The sequence below is a fragment of the Lissotriton helveticus genome, chromosome 7, assembly GCF_964261635.1.
Source record: "Lissotriton helveticus chromosome 7, aLisHel1.1, whole genome shotgun sequence".
In the NCBI taxonomy this organism is placed as follows: Eukaryota; Metazoa; Chordata; class Amphibia; order Caudata; family Salamandridae; genus Lissotriton; species Lissotriton helveticus.
Window position 1 is genome coordinate 265,074,458 of NC_136068.1, and position 20,157 is coordinate 265,094,614.

The following is a 20,157-nucleotide window of genomic DNA, read 5'->3' on the forward strand; positions in this document are numbered from 1 at the left end:
ATATTACCCATTTGAATTTCTCTATCACAGATGTCTAAGCAGGCCACTTTTTTTCAAATTGGAGAAAAGATCTTAAGTCATTAAAAGAAAAGATGATATTATCATCAGAAGTGCCAGTAAACATGCTTTCATTCCATTTGAGAAATGCCTACAAATTATTATAAGCAAGGTATAAGTCTTAGGTTGGAAATACATATTTTTACAGAAATTGATATCAACAGGCTTATTTGTTGGACTCCATGTTCGTCCCTAAACATACTGAGGGGATCCATTGAAGCACCCAGAGCCAGATTCTGTCAAATCTGCAATGGTGCATCTTGACTATTTATGAAAAAGTCATGCAGTGCAGAGCACCATGTCACCTTTCTGTGCTGCATGACAGGGAAAGGGCAGGGATGCAACATATTTCAGGCAATATGGTGCATTCCTGCCTTTTCCCTTCACTGACACCCTTTTGGCTGCCTAGCACCTATGCAAACACCCTTGCACCATGGTGCAAGGGAACCTGCATTGCATGCCGGATTGATTTTGTGCCGGAAGGGAGATCTTCCTGTACAAAAATAACCTTAAGTGGCATTTGCCTCTCTCTATGAGTAACAAGGAGAAATAAAGATAATTCTCCTTGTTACACCACTCCTAGGAAGGCATATCTTTTTGGGGTTAAATCTGGGAATGCATCAAAAACTATGGGAGTTGCTTGGGAACATTCACGCAACGCCCAAAGAACTTCTTCCCAGGGCAGAGTAAGGCAATGCAGCAATTTGCACTGCGCTTCCTTACTCCAGATTTATGGAGCCATTCAGGGCCAGACAAAGTGGTGTTGAGTGGCTTCATGAATCTGATTTAAGGTAAGCAGCAGAAGTGAGTGGCAAACCAGCCTGTATACAGGCCTCAAAGTTTCTTTCATTATTTCAGCTGCTTACCCTACTTTTCTCTTTTTCGCTCTGCATTGTTTTTTGCTGCCATGAGCCAGCATCGACTGTTGCAAAATAAATGAAGGTAAATCAGCCACAATTTACCTAAGTGCTAGGGATCATAGTATTGCATTTTTTTAACTGGAATGATGCATCTGTCAAAGGTATCTGTGTTTGACCCATGTTCACATATCTAAATATAGATTCACAAGTCCGCTCAGCCTTTCAGTCTCGAACAGACGACAAAAGGAGTGTCACTGATTTAGGTAACAATAAGCATAAAACTTTAAAAGCTCCCAATGAATGTGTGTTGTTCAGATACATGATATGCTATGTTTCATATGTTGCTTTGCACTATCTCTAACAGTGAAACCTGACTTCCCCTGTGTTTGATATGTTTACATAATAAGCAATGGCACATGCAGATTTCTTTTAGCTTTTAAAATGTGCAAGATAAAATAAAATTTGAGGCAAATTCAGTTTGCTCCGTTTTTCAGGTAAAAAATAGCACAAAAGATGTTTGCTTCTTTTTAAATCTAGGCTTTCAGGTATTCATTAAAACTGCAGCAGGCATCGAAAATAATTCGCAGGGAACGGTTTTTCAAATGTTTTTTCTGAATATTTCAAATTTGTTCCTCAATAATAACATTTTTAAACAAAAATCATTATGTGATAAGCTTTGTTTTTTCAGTGAATATATATATGTAAATATATACATATATATATATTCACTGGAAAAAAAACATAGGTTTCAGGGGTGTTATAGTTAGCTGGACATTTCACTCATACAAAACCATTGAAATTCCCCCGTTATAGCTAGTTCAGCTAACTATAACTCGCGCGCCAACAATGCACTGCTGATGATGTCACATATTACATCACTCATTATATGGTCAGTGCCATCACTCATGACATCACTCATGACATCTCAAATGACATCACTGATGACATCACTCATGACATGAGTGAAATGTCCAGCTAACTATAATGCCCCTGAAACCTATGTTTTTTTCAGAGAATTTCTAAGGTTTTTTAAATGCTAATTCCTAACTATAACGTGCTTGAAACCTATGGTTTTTTCAGTGAATTTCAAAGGTATTTTAAATGCTAATTTCTAACTATGCCTACATAGGTAGGACATGTGAAGAAAGAAGAATAAATGCACAGATAGAAGAAAAAGAAATGCAGAAAGAAGCAACAGAAGTCCACAAAGACGAAGAAAAGTGCAGGAAGAAGGAAGACATGAAAAAAGAACAAACAGAGGAGCAGAAAGAGGACTTGTTGCAAATTCATCCTGTACCCTCAACTTTTTCAGATGGGTACTGGTGGTAACTGACTCTGACTAACCAGTCCTAGAGCCTGCAGAATACAGTTAAAACACCTACATACACTAGGGAACACTATGCATCGGGTTACCCCTGTGATTACCATGGCCTCCTCTGTAAGCCCCTAGTACATAATAGGGCTGGGGGATTAAAACTACCTCTTAAAACACGCCACAGGGCGCGTTTGCACACTGGTGAATGGAGGGGATCCTGAGGTGACGCGTGCAAACACACCCTGTGGCCGTGTTCATTTGGAGGATAAAGTCCCCTTGAATCCTGAATGTCCCTTGGGTCCAACTAGCCCAACAGGTTTCTCCAGGTATCGCAACAGAGCTGTGTAGCAGTAGCGCTTACTGGAAGCACGTAGTGGGATAGTTGGCCCCCAGGGGCCCTCAGGATTGAAGGTGAATTATTTCTCCAACTTAAAAGGCACCACAGGACGTGTTTACACACGTCACCTCAGGCTCCATCCCCTCCCTTCACCACTGTGTAAACGCACCATATGGCTGTTTTAATTTGGGAGATTAAGTCCCCTTGAATCCTGAGGATCCCTGGGGTCCAACTATCCCATTAGATACCTCCAGTAAGAACCACAGAGCTGTTTTGCAGTGGCGGTTACTGAAAGCACCTGGTAGGCTAGCTAGCCCGCAGGGGTCCTCAGGATTGAAGGGAAATTATTTCCCCAACTTAAAACACGCCATAGGGCGCGTTTGCACATGTCACCTCAGGCCCGTCCCCTCCCTTCCCCACTGTGTAAACACAACCTGTGGCCGTTTTAAGTTGGGAGATTAAGTCCCCTTGAATCCTGAGGGTCCCTAGGGGCAAATTAGCCCACTAGGTACGTCTCTTAAGCGCCACAGAGCTGCATTGCAGAGAGGTGTAAAAACTGGCAAGGCCTGGACCAACTCTCTGCAACGCAGAGCAGTTGCGCTTACTGGAAGCACCTGGTGGGCTAGTTAGCCCCCAGGGCCCCTCAAGATTGATGGGGAATTATTTCCGCAACTTAAAATGTGCCACATGGCATGTTTGCACACGTCACCTCAGGCCCCGTCCCCATCCTCCCTTCCCCACTGTGTAAACACGCCCTGTGGCCGTTTTAAGTTGGGAGATTAAGTCCCCTTGAATCCTGAGGGTCCCTAGGGGCAAATTAAGCCACTAGGTACCTCCAGTAAGCGCCATTCCAGAGAGTTGTAAAAAGGGGCACGGCCTGCACCACCTCTCTGCAACGCACTGCCGTGGCACTTACTGGAAGCTCCTGGTGGGCTAGTTGGCCCCCAGGGTCCCTCAGGATTGAAGGGGAATTATTTCCCCAACCTAAAAGGCGCCACAGGGAGTGTTTGCATACTTCACCTCAGGCCCCGTCCCCTCCCTTCACCACTGTGTAAACACGCCCAGTGGCCGTTTTAAGTTGGAAGATTAAGTCCCCTTGAATCCTGAGGGTCCCTAGGGTCCAACTAGCCCACTAGGTACCTCCAGTAAGCGCCACAGAGCTGTGTTGCAGAGAGGTGTAAAAAGGGCACGGCCTGGACCACCTCTCTGCAACGCAGAGCAGTGGCGCTTACTGGAAGCAGCTGGTAGGCTAGTCAGCCCCCAAGGGCCCTCAGGATTGAAGGAGAATTATTTCCCCAACTTAAAACATGCCATAGGGCGCGCTTGCACACGTCACCTCAGGCCCGTCCCCTCCCTTCCACACTGTGTAAACACAACCTGCAGCCGTTTTAAGTTGGGAGACTAAGTCCCTTTGAATCCTGAGGGTCCCTCGGGGCCAACTAGCTCACCAGGTACCTCCAGTATGCGCCAGAGAGCTGTGTTGCAGAGAGGTGTTCAGTGGCCACACCACTTTTTACAACACTCTGCAACGCAGCTCCATGGCGCTTACCGGATGCACCTAGTGAGCTAGTTGGCCCCCAGGGACTCTCAGGATTGAAGAGGAATTTATTCCTCAACTTAAAATGCGCCACAGGACTTTTCGCACACATGTCACCTCAGGCCCCGCCCCCTGCCTTCACCACTGTGCAAACACGCCCGTGGCGCGTTTTAAGTTGGGGGATTAACTATCCTTGGATCCTGAGGGTCCCTGGGGTGCAACTAGCCCACCAGCTACCTCCATTAAGCGCCACAGAGCTGCGTTGCAGGAAAGTGTAAAAAGGGGCGTGGCATCCGAACACCTCTCTGCAACGCAGCCCCCTGGCACATACTGGAGGTTCTGGTGGGCTAGTTGGCCCCCAGGGACCCCCAGTATTCAAGGGGAATTCGTTCCCCATTGCAGAGTGCTGCAAGGAGGGGGGGTGGCCTCCTGCGACATGCTGGCCTTTTTTTTTTTTAAGGGGGGACTGTGTGGCCCCCCTTCTTTTTTTAATTTATTAGCCCTGGGGACCCCATCCCCCAGGACGTGCCCTCTAATTTATTTATTTATTTTTAAATAATTTGGAAGGGGGTTGCGTGGCCCCCATCCCGAGGCCTTAATCGGCCCCGGGGACCCCATCCCCCGGGGCCGGTGATTGTCTCTTTATTTTTTTATGCAAATTTTGAGGAGGGGGCTGTCTGGCCCCCCTCCCGGACCACTTTTAGCCCGGAGGGACCTCATCCCCCGCGGCTGGCCCTCTCCGTTGGGGACCGTGGGGGGTCCACAATCCCCCATGGTTCCGCCGGCTCCCCGTGTCCCTTGGGAGCCGGGATTGCTTTTCCACATGGGGAGCTGCTAAAATGCAGTTCCCCATGTGGAAAAGCAATTTTCCCCCAGATTCCTCATTGTCATGTTTTGCGAGTCCTTAATAGCGATTTTTAAGGAATCGCTATTAAAGACTCGCAAAACGGGATTCATGTAGAAATCGCAATTATTTTGCGATTTCTACTGCTTCCTTATTTGTGATTCGCTAATTGCTAATCGCAAATAAGGAATGGCTTTCCCATTAATTCCTATGGGCCTAAAGGCCCAAAGGAATGAATGGGGAGTCATTCCTTATTTGCGATCAGCAATTAGCGAATCGTAAATAAGGAAGCGATTTCAGGGTGCCTGGGTGTCCAAAGGACACCCTGTAGCACCCCTAAAATGGTAATGTACACTGGTGTTGCGCCCACACATGTCCAAAGGACATGTGTGTGTGTAACATACAACTTAGAAAAATGCACTAAAGTGCATTTTTCTAAGTTTTTGCTATTTACCACGTAGTCAGACTTCGCGGTAAATAGCGGCCCCAGATTGCGAATTCGCAAATTTTAAATGGTTCATGAATTGCATTTAAGGAATCTCAAATTCAGATTCTTTAAATGCAATTATTCGCAATTTAGCGATTTCTAAAAATGCGATTTTTGCATTTGGGATGATGAATCCCAAATGCAAAAATAGAGCTCGCAAAGGGCCAGATTCTCAGAATCTGGCCCTTTGCGAGCCGTTTTGGGCTTGATGAATCTGGCTGTTTGTTTGCATTTTGAAAGAGAGAGCAGGTTTACCTGCTCTCTTGCAAAATCCAAACCAAGTTTGCTTGGTTTGGATTTGGCTTTGGCTTTGGTTTGGATTTGGCAATGGCAGGGTGGGAGGCGCGAGGCTCCCACCCTGCCATAGCAAACTACAGTGTCCCAGGGGTGGGCACCCTGTGGCATTGCAGGAGCCGGCCCTAGGGGTTGGCGGACTCCAGGGCCATCAAGGGCTCCAGGAGGGGGGGGCCACGCGGCCCCCTCCCAACATTTCAAAAGCCCTGGGGAGGTGGTGGTCAAAAACTACTGAACGGAATTACACCATTTTTAAAAAGATCACTTTCTGAGCCAAGCAGTACCTTTTTGCCAAATTTGGTGTAATTCCGTTCAGCATTTTTTGCTATAACAGTGTCTAAAGTTTCCTATGGGAAAATGTTTTTTCACCACTATTTTTTGAATTTCTCAGGAACTACTGAATGGATTTACACCATTTAAAAAAAGGGCGCTTTCTGAACGAAGGGCTACCCTTTTGCAATGTAATTCCGTTGAGCAGTTCGGGCTGTAGCCGTGTCTAAAATTTCCTATGGGAAATAACATGGGGAAAACGCATTTTGGGACCCCCCTTTTTTCTCGGCCCCCACTTGATGAATCACCCCGAAACTTTCAAGATAGGAGTGGACCGGAGCGCCTCACGAGTTTTTCACGAAGATTCGTCAACTGGCGCCAAAGTAATTCAGCAGTTAAAGTTACCTGAACTAACTATAACTTACGTCCCTGCAATGCACTGCTTATGATATATGACTTATGAGCTAAGATATTACATCACTCATTACATGGTCCATGACATCACTCTTGACATCTCAAATGACATCACTGATGACATCATCCAGTGAGTAAGTATTTTCTAAGAGCTTATGATTGTTAAACATATATACTAATGTACTACAAAGGTTAAATTAGTGATACTGCTTCTAACATATGCGATAGCAGTGTGACTGTATCAATCTTTGTGGGTATGGTGTGTGAGTGGCCATATGGGTGTATGAGTGGGTGTGCCGGTGGCTGTATGGGTGAGTGAGTAGCGATGTGAGTGGCTCTATGGGTGGATATGTAGGTGTGTAATGACTGTATGAGTGAGTGAGTGAGTGAGTGAGTGAGTGAGTGAGTGAGTGATTGTTTCAATGGCTGTTGAATACGTGATTGGGCATGTAAGTGGCTAAATGGGTGAGTGAGTCTCTGTTTGAACGGGGTTTGGTTTGGTAAGTTGGTGTGTGAGTGTCTGTATTAGAGAGTGAGTGTCTGTGTGAATCGTTATATGGATGAGTGTGTGGATGTGTGTGTGGTTATATGGATGTGTGACAGGTTATGAGTGGGTGTGCCGGTGGCTGTATGGGTGAGTGAGTTGATGTGTGTGTGGTTAAATGGATGTGTGACTGGTGTAAGAGTGGGTGTACCGGTGGCTGTATGGGTGAGTGAGTAGCGATGTGAGTGGCTCTATGGGTGGATAAGTGGGTGTGTAATGGCTGTATGGGTGAGTGAGTGAGTGACTGTTTCAATGGCTGTATGACTACATGACTGAGTATGTAAGTGGCTAAATGGGTGAGTGAGTCCCTGAGGAGGGTTTAGTTTGGTTTGGTGAGTTGGTGTGTGAGTGTCTGTATTAGAAAGTGAGTGTCTGTGTGAATCGCTGTATGGGTGAGTGAATGGATGTGTGAGTGGTTATGTGGATGTGTGACTGGGTATGTAAGTGGTTCTGTGGATGTGTCAGTCAGTGTGTGAGTAATTGTATGGGTGAGTGAGTGGCTGTGTAGCTACATAGGTAGGTGTGCGGGTAGCTGTATGTGTAAGTGTGTGGCTATGTAGCTGGCTATACAGGTGAGTGACTGGCTGCATGATTGGCTGTAAGGGTGAGTGAATGGTTGTGTGAGTGGCGGTACAAATGAATGAGTGGGTATGTGAATGCCTTTATGGAGGAGTGAGTGAGAATTAGAGCATCCGTATATTATTAATTATTACATAGTTTACATCAATGAAGGTTATATGCAGTTTCTTTTTTCTGTTTGTTGCTTATATGTTTGCTAGTTGAATTGCTTGCCTGTGATATGATATTTATTAATAAAGACGTACCATGACACGTCATGGTCTGCTTTCACCAGTGAGAGTTTCTGCAAAGGTCTGTATACAATTAGCACAGTAGTGCTGAGCTTTGTTTGTTAGCAACAGTGGTCTTCTGGGAACTACATGTGGTGGAGAGACAGACCAGGGAACCAATGTCTAACCTACTGAAGATCCTCTCAGAGGGTACGATTTTGTCTGATGAATCTTCCAGAAGCTGACATTACAGGAAAAGAAAGTACATCATCAAAAGCAGAAACCAGAACTTAAAAAAACTATTCGATAAAAACAGACAGGCGGAAATCTACGATACAGTGTGGCTGTGAAGCAATAGTTTACTGTGTGGTTTAGTAGTAGCTGAGTCATGGTGTCGGGAAATGCAGTTCCCAGAATTGATTTATTAAATCTTTTATGCAATCAACTAGCACAATGGGCGCAAAATGTAAATAGTTGCAGTGAGGTGAGTGCCGTTACATTAATCAGTCAGATCATGCAGGCATCTCTATTATTTAGTCATACACAGTGAAGGCAAATTTGAAAAAAGTACCTTTCCTCATGAGACTAAAATAGAGCAGCTGCAAAACACATCGCTGAAACATATCATAAAATGACCTACTGCCTATTTTAATTATTTGTATTCGATTTCACATATTAAAACAATGGGCATATCCAATTGGCACATCAATTGTCCAATCATTTCATAGCGCCTGTTGCCAGTCACAATACATTAACAACTACTCCAGATCAAGGGTTGTTTCCCCCAAAATGATCTTCTGCCTTGGGGGCAATAAACCCATATAGACTCCTGATGAAATCAACAAGTGTTAATGCCAACCGGGTTTGACCAAAGGGGCAGGCGTTTGGGATTACCAGAGTATGTCCAATTTGCAAGTAGAGGAGAATCGTTTCTGCCAGCGATTACTTGGTCTTCCACCATCGAAGCCCTTTGATTTCTTGCATGAGGAATTGGGCATATCATATGTAGTGGTTCAATTTAAGGTTGCGTCAATGTTGCTCTGGGTCTCTATTTTGGCTAATAAACATGCAGAATTTTTACAGGGCCATGTTTAGAGTTTTTGCATGTGACATGGGTCACATGAGTCCATGGCTCATGTATATCAAGTCCTCTACTAAAAGATTGACAGACACAATTTGTTTATTTGAAAGGAGGGTGCAGAGGTCCTCTGTAGTTGATGCAGCTGGTAACTGCAACCATCTGCAGCGGAATATCTGCAGTGGGCCTAGAACCCTCATTCCCCTTCCGAGGAGCACCTTTCAGGCGACACAATGAATGTGTCCTGCCTCTATGTGGTGCACAAATAATGAGCCTCCTGATATCCTCTTTGCATCTATGCCTGTGTCTGTAATATAACAATTGATGGACAGAATGCAGAACAATGTCATACATTGACCCCAGTACAGAGATCTGACCCTAAATCCATCGTTTTTTGCTCACCATGCCATTCCAGTTTGGACCCACCCATATGTAAATTAGTCTTGACCCTGCACCTTAAGGGAACAGACCAGCCCGAACTGCCAGGCCAGGGCCTCCCTGGACTGGAAACAAGCATCCTAGGACCGGTTTCAGGCTTTCATCCCTCATCAGCCAGGATAGCTTGACTCCAGTGGCATGGAGAGCACGGGACCCACGTCTGGGCATACCCGTCACACTAGGGGTGACAAATTCAAAAATAACAATTGATGGACAGAATGCAGAACAATGTCATACATTCACCCCAACACAGAGATCTGGGCCTAAATCCATAGTTTTTTTGCTCACCATGCAATTCCAGTTTGGACCCAGCCATATGCAAATTAGTCATGACCCTGCACCCAATGGGAACCGTCCAGCCCAAACTGCCAGGCCAGGTCCTCCCTGGACTGGAAACAAGCATCCTAGAACCGGTTCCGGGCTTTCAGCCCTCATCATCAACTGAAACTGGTCCCTGAATGCTTGTTTCCAGTCCAGGGAAGACCTGGCCTGGCAGTTTGGTCTGGACTGTTCCCATGAGGCACATGGTCAAGACTGATTTGCACGGGGGAGGAGCTTCGCGCGCAACCAAGATGGTCGCGTGAGCACAGGGCTCCCGGACCTTCGCCACCTCCGCCGTTTATCCTGTATCTTATCCTGACTAAGAGGACGGGTCGTTAGTGGCACAGCCCTGTTGATCACCTACTCGTTTCCAGATTTCGATTTGGACTCCGGGAGCCGAAGTTACGGGCTTCTGAACTTTTCTGGCCTAGTCCCTGGTGCTACCCCGGGCTCTATTTCTCTGCCAGCCGGACAGTAATCGAACAACAACGGATCACCCGAGTCCCCTCGGCTCGGTCATCTACTTTCGGTTTCGTTTTTCGCCCTGTGACCTCTCCGACTTTGCCTTGATCGGCCCGCCCTGGTCGCCTTCCACCCAACTACATCATCTCGATTGCTGATCTGGCCTACTATGGCTTATTGAGTGGTGTGAAGTGCCCACTTTATTCTCCGGAACCATTACGGGCGCATCGAGTGTAGTCATTTTCACCAGGTCTCAGGCTCCCCTCCGGGGCACAATATCCAAGATGGCCACCAAGCCCGAGGGTGAAAAACGCAAAACCAAGCCAGCTCTCCGTGGGAGTTCCGTGCAGTCGAACGTCATGGACAGATACACTCTCTCCAAGGGCTCTCCGGGGGGACCGACTAAATCCCCGACTAATGTCGGAGAGGACTCCTCGACGGGTGAGGAATTGTCGCTAAAAGACGTCATGGGCGCCATTGCTGGCATGAAGGCCTCACTGGGTCAACAATATGAAGCCCTGGCCCACAAGCTGGACACAGTTGTTACCCTGATCAGGGCGGATCTTGCTAAAACCAACGAAAAGGTCAAATCCCTCGATCTGAAGACATCCAGCCTCATTACTGACGTCTCCGATTTACAGGCAGAGGTCGGCAACCTGCGATCCTCCCACGACTATTTCTCTCGCCGCCTGGAAGATTTTGAAAGCTGTGCACGACGGAACAATGTTCGTCTGGTTGGTGTCCCTGAAAAATCGGAAGCCTCTTCGGTGGACCTGCTGGTGGAGGACCTTGTTCTGAGCCACCTCGCACCCAAGGGCCTCAGTAAGTTCTTCGCTGTAGAACGGGCTCATAGGATACCGGGAGGCCCGCCTAAGCAGGGAGCCACCCCACGTCCCATTATTGCTCGGATTTTCAATTTTCGGGACAGAGACGCGATCCTGCAAGCGTCGCGTCAGTCTGGTCCCACTGCTTTTGAAAACACTACAGTGAGTTTCTACCCGGACTTCACCCAGCAGGTACAGAAACAACGACTGGGATTCCAAGGGGTGAAAAAGAGGCTGAGAGACAGGGACATGAAATACGCTATGCTCTTCCCAGCCCGGCTACGTGTGGTGTACAAGGATCGGACATTCTTCTTCGACCATCCTGGGGCTGCAGGTGACTGGTTTGACACACTGCCCACGGGGCAGGATCATTCTGGACACTTTGGACATTCCGGAGGAGCGGAGGGCGGCCCGGTGGAGCAGGAATAGGGGGCGTGATCGGCTCCCGGTTCACCGTATTGACTTTCAGCAGTGGCTTGAAGCTATGCAAATACAGTTTTCTAATGTGTTGTCTTTTTGGGGGGTGGGTGAGTCTTCCTCCTCTAGGGTTCTTTTCGTAGATTAGTTGTATGTTAGGGCAACAGGCACACTGCAAGTTGGGGTGGCTTTTGAGTCTTACGCAGGGGTGCAGGGTGGGGGTAAGGTGTTTGGGGTTTCTTGGGGGGTACGGGGGTTGCAGTTTTTGTTTCTCTGTTTTCTTCAAGGCGATGTATTGATGAGCTCCTGCTTTACTGTGTTGCGTCTGGTGTGGCGTGGGGATGGGGTTGGTCTCTGGAATGGGGGTAGGGGACTGAAGCTATTGTGTTGGAACGGCAATGGGTTAGGCGATAGGATGAAACGGGGAGTGGTGCTGCAAATGCTACGACGTTTATCCCCTGATGTGGTGTTGCTACAGGAGACGCACTTGATCGGCAATACATGTCACGCAATGAACAGGCGTGGGTATCGTCTCCTAGCGCACTCCGGATTCACTTCTGGCTCTAGGGGGGTGGGCATTCTGGTCCGGAACTCCCTCCCTCTTGCGGTTGATGATATCATCCTCGATGATAGGGGGCTGTATGCCGCCATTGTTGTGCGCTGGGAGGGGAGGGTCATCACCCTACTCTCCGTGTATGTTCCGCCTGGTTTGCAGACTACTACCTTTGCCGATCTGGGAAGAGTAATCCTGGGAGTCCCGGAGGGTCAGCTTGTGGTGGGTGGTGATTTCAACTCTGTAGTGTCCGGGATGTGTGACCGCTACCCTCCCCGGGAAACTGCGAAGTCCCAATCCTGGTTGGGGGGCTTCTTGGATACTCTGGGGCTCACTGATTGTTGGCGCCTACTCCACCCCGGGCAGTTGCAATACACGTTCCACTCTGGTGCCCACGGCAGTCTCTCGAGACTAGATTATGTGCTGACGCCCTCTTCACAGGCCTCCTCTATAAGAGAGATAAAACATCTTGCTAGGGGTATATCGGATCACTCCCCATTATGGTTGGTCATAGACTCGAAGCTGGGGACGGAGGGTCGAGTGGCTCCGATTAACCCCTGGTATCTCCGTGATCCTAAGGTGAGAGCAGCACTGATTAAAGCGTTAGATCATTACTTTGCTGAGAATGTGGGCTCCGTATCCTCCTCTGTTTTGTTGTGGGAATAGCGTACAAGACTGTTATTCGGGGCCAAGCCCTTTCCTTAATTAGCAATGTCAAGAGGGGTAAACAGGAGGCGGTTGTTCGAATTGAAAATGAGATCACTGTTTTGGAGGGGGAATTGGAATCCGAGGTTACCCCAGATAGGCTACACCTCCTCGGTCTTCAACAACTTGACTACAGAGCACTGGTTACTGATGCGGTGAAAGTGATGAGCAGGGAACAGCAGGGACGTCTGTATGATGTGGGTGACAAAGCAGGGAAACTGCTTGCTTGGCTGGATAGGAGGGAGTGTGCTAGTCGGGTGGTTCCGGTGATTGTGAATGCGAATGAAGTGAGTCTCACTGACCCTGCTGATATAGTGGAGTGTTTTGCGGACTATTTCCGGGATTTGTACTCCCCTGTGTCCGATAGACCTGAGCATGACTCCCGGTTGCTTCTGCGAGATATTTCGCTGCCTTGTTGATCGGACCCTGAAAGGGAACTCCTCGAGGCGGCACCCACAGTTGAGGAAGTTGCGATTGCTATCCGCTCAGTTCGCTCCGGGAAGGCCACGGGCCCTAATGGGCTCCCCATTGAGCTTTACAAGCTCCGCCCGGATACGATAGCTCCGTATCTCCGATCGATGTTCTTGGAATCGTTAGAGATGGGTTCCCTCCCTCCTGACCAAAGACTGGCTTCCATAGTTGTGATTCACAAGGATGGGAAACCACGCGACCGTTGCACCTCCTTTAGACCCATATCTCTAATAAACGCCGAACCGAAGATCCTGGCTAAACTGCTTGCTAATCGCTTAATAACTGTCATAGGCGATCTGGTCCACCCGGATCAATCCGGATTTATACCACACCGCAACACAGCACTGAACCTCCGGCGCCTGCATGGCGCCCTCGCGAGGGTGGCGACGCTGCGTGAACCGGCCATTTTGGCGTCTCTGGACGCCACCATGGCGTTTGATACGCTGGAATGGCCATATCTTTGGGCGGTCCTCACTAAATTCGGCTTTGGCCCAACATACATTAACTGGGTGAAGCTGCTCTACACCGACCCCTTAGCTCAAGTGGTTGTAAATGGTCGAGTCTCCGCCCCATTTGCCCTCGGCAGAGGGACGCGCCAGGGCTGCCCTTTGTCTCCTCTTTTATTTGCTCTCGCTTTGGAACCGCTGGCGGCCTGGTTGAGGTGGGAACCGTCTCTGAAGGGCATTCGATGGACCTCGGAATTTGAGGACCGTGTGTCTTTATATGCGGATGATATCCTGTTGTACCTCACGTCACCTCGTAAGTCCTTGATGGTCCTCTTCGACGTCTTGAACTCTTTCCGTAAAAACTCCGGTCTCGTCATCAACTGGTCTAAGTCGTGCGTCTATGTTCTCTCGGGTGATGCTCCTCTTTTGCCTCGCGGCTGTCCTATCCAGGTGGTACGGGAGGGATTCAAGTATCTGGGGATCTTTATCACCTTGGACCCTGTACTTCGTTATGAACGTAATTTGTTGCCCCCGCTTCAGCGCCTCCGAACTGATGTTATCGCATGGGGTAGGCTCCCTCTCTCTCCCTTGGGACGAGCGGCGTTGTTCAAGATGATGTCGCTGCCTCGGTTCCTCTACGCGCTGCAAAACACTCTCGACACGGTGCCTGCTAGCTACTTTCGAGAGGTTGAAAGTCTACAGAGACAATTGTTATGGGGGGGTCGTCCCCGTATTGCCCTCGCGAAGATGACACTCCCATGGTATGATGGCGGCATCGCGCGTCCTGATATTCGCCGTTACTATTGGGCCTCTCAGCTGGGGGCAATCAACCATGGTACTTATGGTCCCTCGCCGAATCCGGCGTTTGAAATGGATAAGTGGTTGTTACCCGGCGGAGACTATAACAGGGCTCTGTACACGAGATCCGTTGGCAGGACTCTCACGGGCCCCACCATGATAGCCGTACAGGTATGGTGTCGTGCAACAGCGGCCCTGGGCTGGGCTGATAAACTGACTCGCGCGACCCCGCTTTACGCGTCAGAAAAGCTTGGGTCCCTATGGACATCGAAGGGATTTGATAAGTGGGATGTGATCGGTATCAGCAGGGTGAATGATGTGTGGACCAAAGATAGGGTCAAGACGTTTGAGGAGCTGAAGGCTGAGTATGACTTGAATGATAAGGAATTATTTTGCTACGCGCAAATCCGGCACGCGGTGCTATCTGTCTTTCCCTTGGGTGAGGATATTCCGGAGGCGTCCCCGCTTGAAGATCGAATACTGGACGGGTACGTCCCAGACAGCACGATCTCGCTAATATATAAAAAGTTGATCAATAACAGGATTGACCTTCTGTGTCACCTTCGAGAGGTATGGACTAGTGATGGCTTGGAACTGGATGATGAGGACTGGCAGGCTGCAATCTCTTCCCCAAAGGTGGCGATCCCGGCACGCCTTCGGTTTGTCCAACTCAAAATTCTCCACAGGGTGTATGTGACTGGTCCCCGTCTGGTGCGCATGGGATTTTCGATGGATGGACTGTGCAGGCATGGTTGTGGTCTCGTGGGTTCATTTCTCCATATCATTTGGGGATGTCCTGCGGTGGCGCGCTACTGGACTCGGGTGCATGAGGTTATGAGTGAGGTCACGGGTGTACAGTCAATGCCCGAGGCGAGACGATGCTTGTTGAATGTGTGGGAGCCGAACGACTATGACGTGGCGCAGCTTCGCTGTGTGACCCTGGGTAATATGATTGCCAAGAGAGAAATAGCCCAATTATGGGGCGCTCAGAGGCCACCGACGGTTCTGACGTGGCAACAAAACATGGATTGGTGTATGTTTAGAGAGAAGACAGTGTATGTTGCCTGTGGCACACCTCGTAAATGGGGGAAGATCTAGAACCAGTGGAACTCATACCGTGGTGAGATATGTGCACCCCCCCTTGCAGACTTGGAGACTGATCTATTTTCCTCCCAACCGAATGTTTCCTCCACAATTAATTAGACATTTTGCCTGCTCCTGGACTCCTCCCCCCCTGCTTATTGTATGATTCTGCCGATTGGCTTGCATATGTACACCCTTCCCCTCGCACCGAAGTGACACATATGTAATGTACTGCCTTGTGTTTGTTCCTTTTCTCTGTTTTTGTAAGTTTGTTAAAATCAATAAAAAGATATTTTTTTTAAAAAGACTGATTTGCATATGGCTGGGTCCAAACAGGGGTAGTGTAGTGGGCAAAAGAACAATGGATTTAACCCAGATCTTTTGACTGGAGGAGAATTTTGCATTGCCAGCATTCCATCCATCATTTGTTTGCTGTGTATGTAATATGGCATGGGTGCAAAGGCAAATGATTCCCATATATTCAGGGGGTCATTCTATCATGCAAATGATGGGCTCGCCCCGTCTGGAGAGCGCTGGTACACATGTAGAGCTGCTGCGATCTGTATTAAAGAAGAGGCCAATTATCTGCAGGCCCTTCAAAAATACTAAAGTGCCCTCAGGCCCTGTAAGCAGGCACACATGCCTGTTTGATCCACAGAGACCTTAATGTAATACAGACATTGGTAGTATAGCCAGAGCATTGGCTAGATTGACTGTTTTAGATTTTCTCACTCAAAGGCCTGGGTTCAACTTACAATGGGATTTCTGTGCAAACCTTAGAGCATGTTGTCTTAAATAATATGAACTCTTACCTAGAACATTTTTAAAACAAGTTTTTAAATTTTATGGTTGATTAAATTAAGCCAGCGTTGAAATTTCTGCGTATTCTTCTAAATTAGTCTGTCTGCTTTAAGGTAGGATGCTTCTTGAAATCGGCTTTACGTAAACAAAATTTTAAGTGTAATTTGGCACTGTCGTTTTATAATGTCTTTGAATATTTAGGATTTAGATGCTTTTATGATTGTTTTTAATAATCAAAAAAAGCTTATGATGATGATGATGATGACCTGCTGTCTTAATGACATGATTTCTAGCTTATTCACCGTGCAAACCTCATGTTCTTCTTTTTGGACATGTTTTTCAAATACAATCTCCTCTAGTATTATCTAGAGAAACTTGTTTGGTTAGAAACCAAGAAGGTTACTTCTACCAGTTGACTATCGGCATAAGTCACATGAATATTGATATGTGATTCATACAGAATAAGAGGGCATAGTCAACTTAAGCTGCCTTCTTGATTTGAGAAAATAATAGTATGTTTTTTCATATATTCTGTACCGATATTTTCATAGCATTTGTGTTGGACATTCACCCTGTCTGCACTGTCACCCCAGATTTTTGCCGTCTGTTACTGACCTTGTTTTTTGTTGGCTTTATGACTCGCACACTTTACTACTACTAACCAGTGGTAAGATTCTGTTGCTCTCTTTTTATACATGGTAAAATTAATCGCAGGTCTGGATAGCTGGCAGCTTGCTGGGCCGATGACCCGGCAACAACCACTTTTTCTCCACAGACGTTCTCAGGTCAGAAGGTAAACTTTGCAACTTGGAGAACTTGGTCCCTGTATCCGACTTCGCTTCTTTGTGGTCACCCTTAACTTTTGTCTTTGACCCAGTTAGCATGACTAGATTACTGTGGTTGGCGCTATTTTTAATATAAACTTTTAAAAATTCATATCTCCAGTTCTACTGATTGGATTTTTGTTGTTTTAGTGCCATTTATTATAATTTTTTCAAGTTTGATAAAGCGCGAACTTGACCCAGTATCAGGTATCAGAGCGCCTAACATAGCACCAGTTGAGTTACATGAGGACACATTCATTTTTGTAAGGCTAGATTAAGTGATTTGCCCAGAACTACAGGATGCTCATCGGCATTGCTGAGACTCAAACCCGGTTCTCCAGATTCAAGTTCGACTACCCTAGCCGATGGGGCTAACTCCTATCCCATTTATCTCTATTTATCTAAATTGGTTAGGGACTTTTCTTGTGTTGCATTTTCACTTTATTATTGCTTGTATAATGGATACATACTTTTCATATTGCCTCTCAATTAAGTATGACTGCTCATGTGCAAAGCTATCAAAAGGTTAAGCACAAGCTTATTTAATTACCAATGTGGTTCACCTTGACAACGATTGTGATTAATATTTGAGGTGGGTTGTCACCCACCCAACTAATACTCCTGTTTCTTACAATATGAATGACCCATTTATGGTGTGTCCCCTTTTTAACTTAAAAATCCTTATTAAAAATTGCCAGGTGCAGTATTCCTGGTAACACACCACTCAGGGCAGCTTCAAGTGTCCCGCTGTTTCCTGAACTGGTAGTTCCAACTCTGGAAACATCAGACCCATTTTTATTGGGAGAGAATCAGTACTGTGAGAAGCCACAGATGACACCAGGCAGGGGCTGCAAGCAAAGGAGCAGCCTGACACGTACCTGCATCTGTTGCCCTTCTGCAGGGGTCAGTGATGGGACTGGCCAGCCACCAAGTGAACAGCAGGTGTGTGCACGCACCCACATGCCCATGAAATGTTGAGAAGGTAATCTTAATGGCACAAAATATTGTGACCAGAATATCAAGACCAAAATATCGAAAAGCAAGTAGAGATTGTCTACACCTAACTCACATATATGTACCTTGACAATATGAATATATCTTCGAGGTGCATGGATGTGGAGTTAAAAATAGTACATCTATACTCCTTTAATCACCTACCTTTTGATATTTTAACCCTCGATATTCTCTAACATGATATTCTGATACCACTATATAACTATGCTCAATATTTCATGGTATAAAAATAAAGCAGGCAGGGAAATGCTGGTGGAGTGTGACCTGTACCCTTGGATTGCAGTCAGGGGGGTGGGGGCAAATAACGGGCTACTTCGTGATGAGGTTATAAAGAATGGGGTAAGGTACAGTGATTTTTCATGTGCTTCAAGTGTTGTATTGCCTGGATACCGGTTACTTTAAGAACAAGGCTCCAAATCAAAATAGTTATGTATACATAGACTGTTATGTTCTCAGTATTTTTGTGGACTGCAGTGCAGTTTTCCATGTGGTTTCCAAATCATTTTAGATCAGTGCTTATAAGTGTTTATTCATCTATCTAACCGTCAAAATGGGCAACATCTTAGTTGTTCCTGTGTAAATATATGTTTTTTCAGTAATTATTATAAAGCACATATTTAATTTAAAAGAGTAGTAATGCAGGATATGTAGTGTCTTCTCATTGGCAATGTGTCCCATCCGTGTATGTCAGACTGTTGAAAGCACAGAAAGTCTGTGTATTGCATTTTCACTCACACATCTCATTACTCCTCATACTCACTCTGTCAGAACTCTGCCTGGTGTACAGACCTATTAATGTATTAAAAAAACAAAGAGTGCTAAACCAATTGGAGGACACAGTTGGGGGGGGTCATTAACCCACTATTTACTGAATATTAGGACATTGTTAAACCATTTTCATTTGTACCCATGCTTTCTAAGGCACCTGAAACATAATGCCTTAAGCATGCTCACCACTACTTTTCTGCACTCTTTGCCTGACTACACTAAGGTGGTGCTGCTGTTGTGTAGACATTCATAGTTGCCAAGTGGCCCCATGGCAAATTTCTCACTTTATACAATCCTGACCTTATAATAGACATCACATTGTATTCTGGGGCTTGAAATTGTGCTGTTAGCTTGGCAACTATGGGGTTTAAAACCCACCAGTAAAGTGCAGCTGGGTAGAAAGCCAAGATTAGCTGAAAGTATACAGATAACAAGGGGACACCTTGTAAATATGACTTTTGTTGGGATGTGGAAATCTTCTGGCATGTTTTCAGCACTATCCTTTGGGCATGGTCACTGGCCTCTTTTCACAGGTACCTGTCACCACACCTTGCATTGGATGCTTAAAGCCTGACATGTTTGATACGTGACCTGCTATCACTACTGACTTGTTAGAAGAGGAGTCTGGTTTTTAAAAGTTTTTTTTTTACCTGTTCTGTGTCTGTGGGTAAATGAGATGGCACATATTGGGAAAGGTGAGCAGGCCATTACACCAATCAGAGAAAGAATAAAAAACTGCCAAAATATCAAAATTTATGTTAATTTTCCCATACAATTATAAAAGCAGACCGAAACATGCTTCTAAACCCTACACCTTTAATCCAAGCACACACAACTGGAGGAAACAAAAAGAAGAAAAAAAAGAAAAAATATATATTTTAGTAACATCCCTAGACAACAAAACTCCAGGCGAATAATATTAGAACAGTCTTTCTTGCTGCTACCTTATATAACAGAGTTACATTGTGTTGGCCCCTTGAGAAATAAATACAAATATTCCCAATCTCACTTTTCTTTCTGTGAATTCCATTTTAGCTTGTGATTGTGCAGGTGTTTATCAGTGTTTATCTGTTTAGGTCTTAACCTAAAACAGGATAGCTTATGTATTCAGTATACAGTCTAATGCACAGACCGAGTATGTTTGCAAGGTCTACCTGAGACTACAAATCGTGGCACAGCTGCTCCAACAAACGTTGGACAGCTGCTCCGCTAGAAATGCACAATTTTAATGGAAAACAACCAAATATGTTTAGTTCCAGAAGAGTGGAAAGTGTTTTACCAAAGGAATTAACTTAACAATGAAAGAATTTTCCAGAAATTTTTGGCTTTCATGATAAAACAGAGAAAGTCAGCTCACTGAGACAACCTTACCATAAATACTGAACATGCTATAGAAAATAGACAAAA

The 20,157-nt window shown here is 46.2% G+C and overlaps 1 protein-coding gene across 2 annotated transcripts in view; it reads right to left on the bottom strand.

The window, feature by feature from the left end:
* Positions 1-20,157, bottom strand: part of NFATC2 (nuclear factor of activated T cells 2) — a 313,029-nt gene that overhangs the window by 122,930 nt on the left and 169,942 nt on the right. The gene's annotated exons all lie outside the window — the stretch shown is intronic.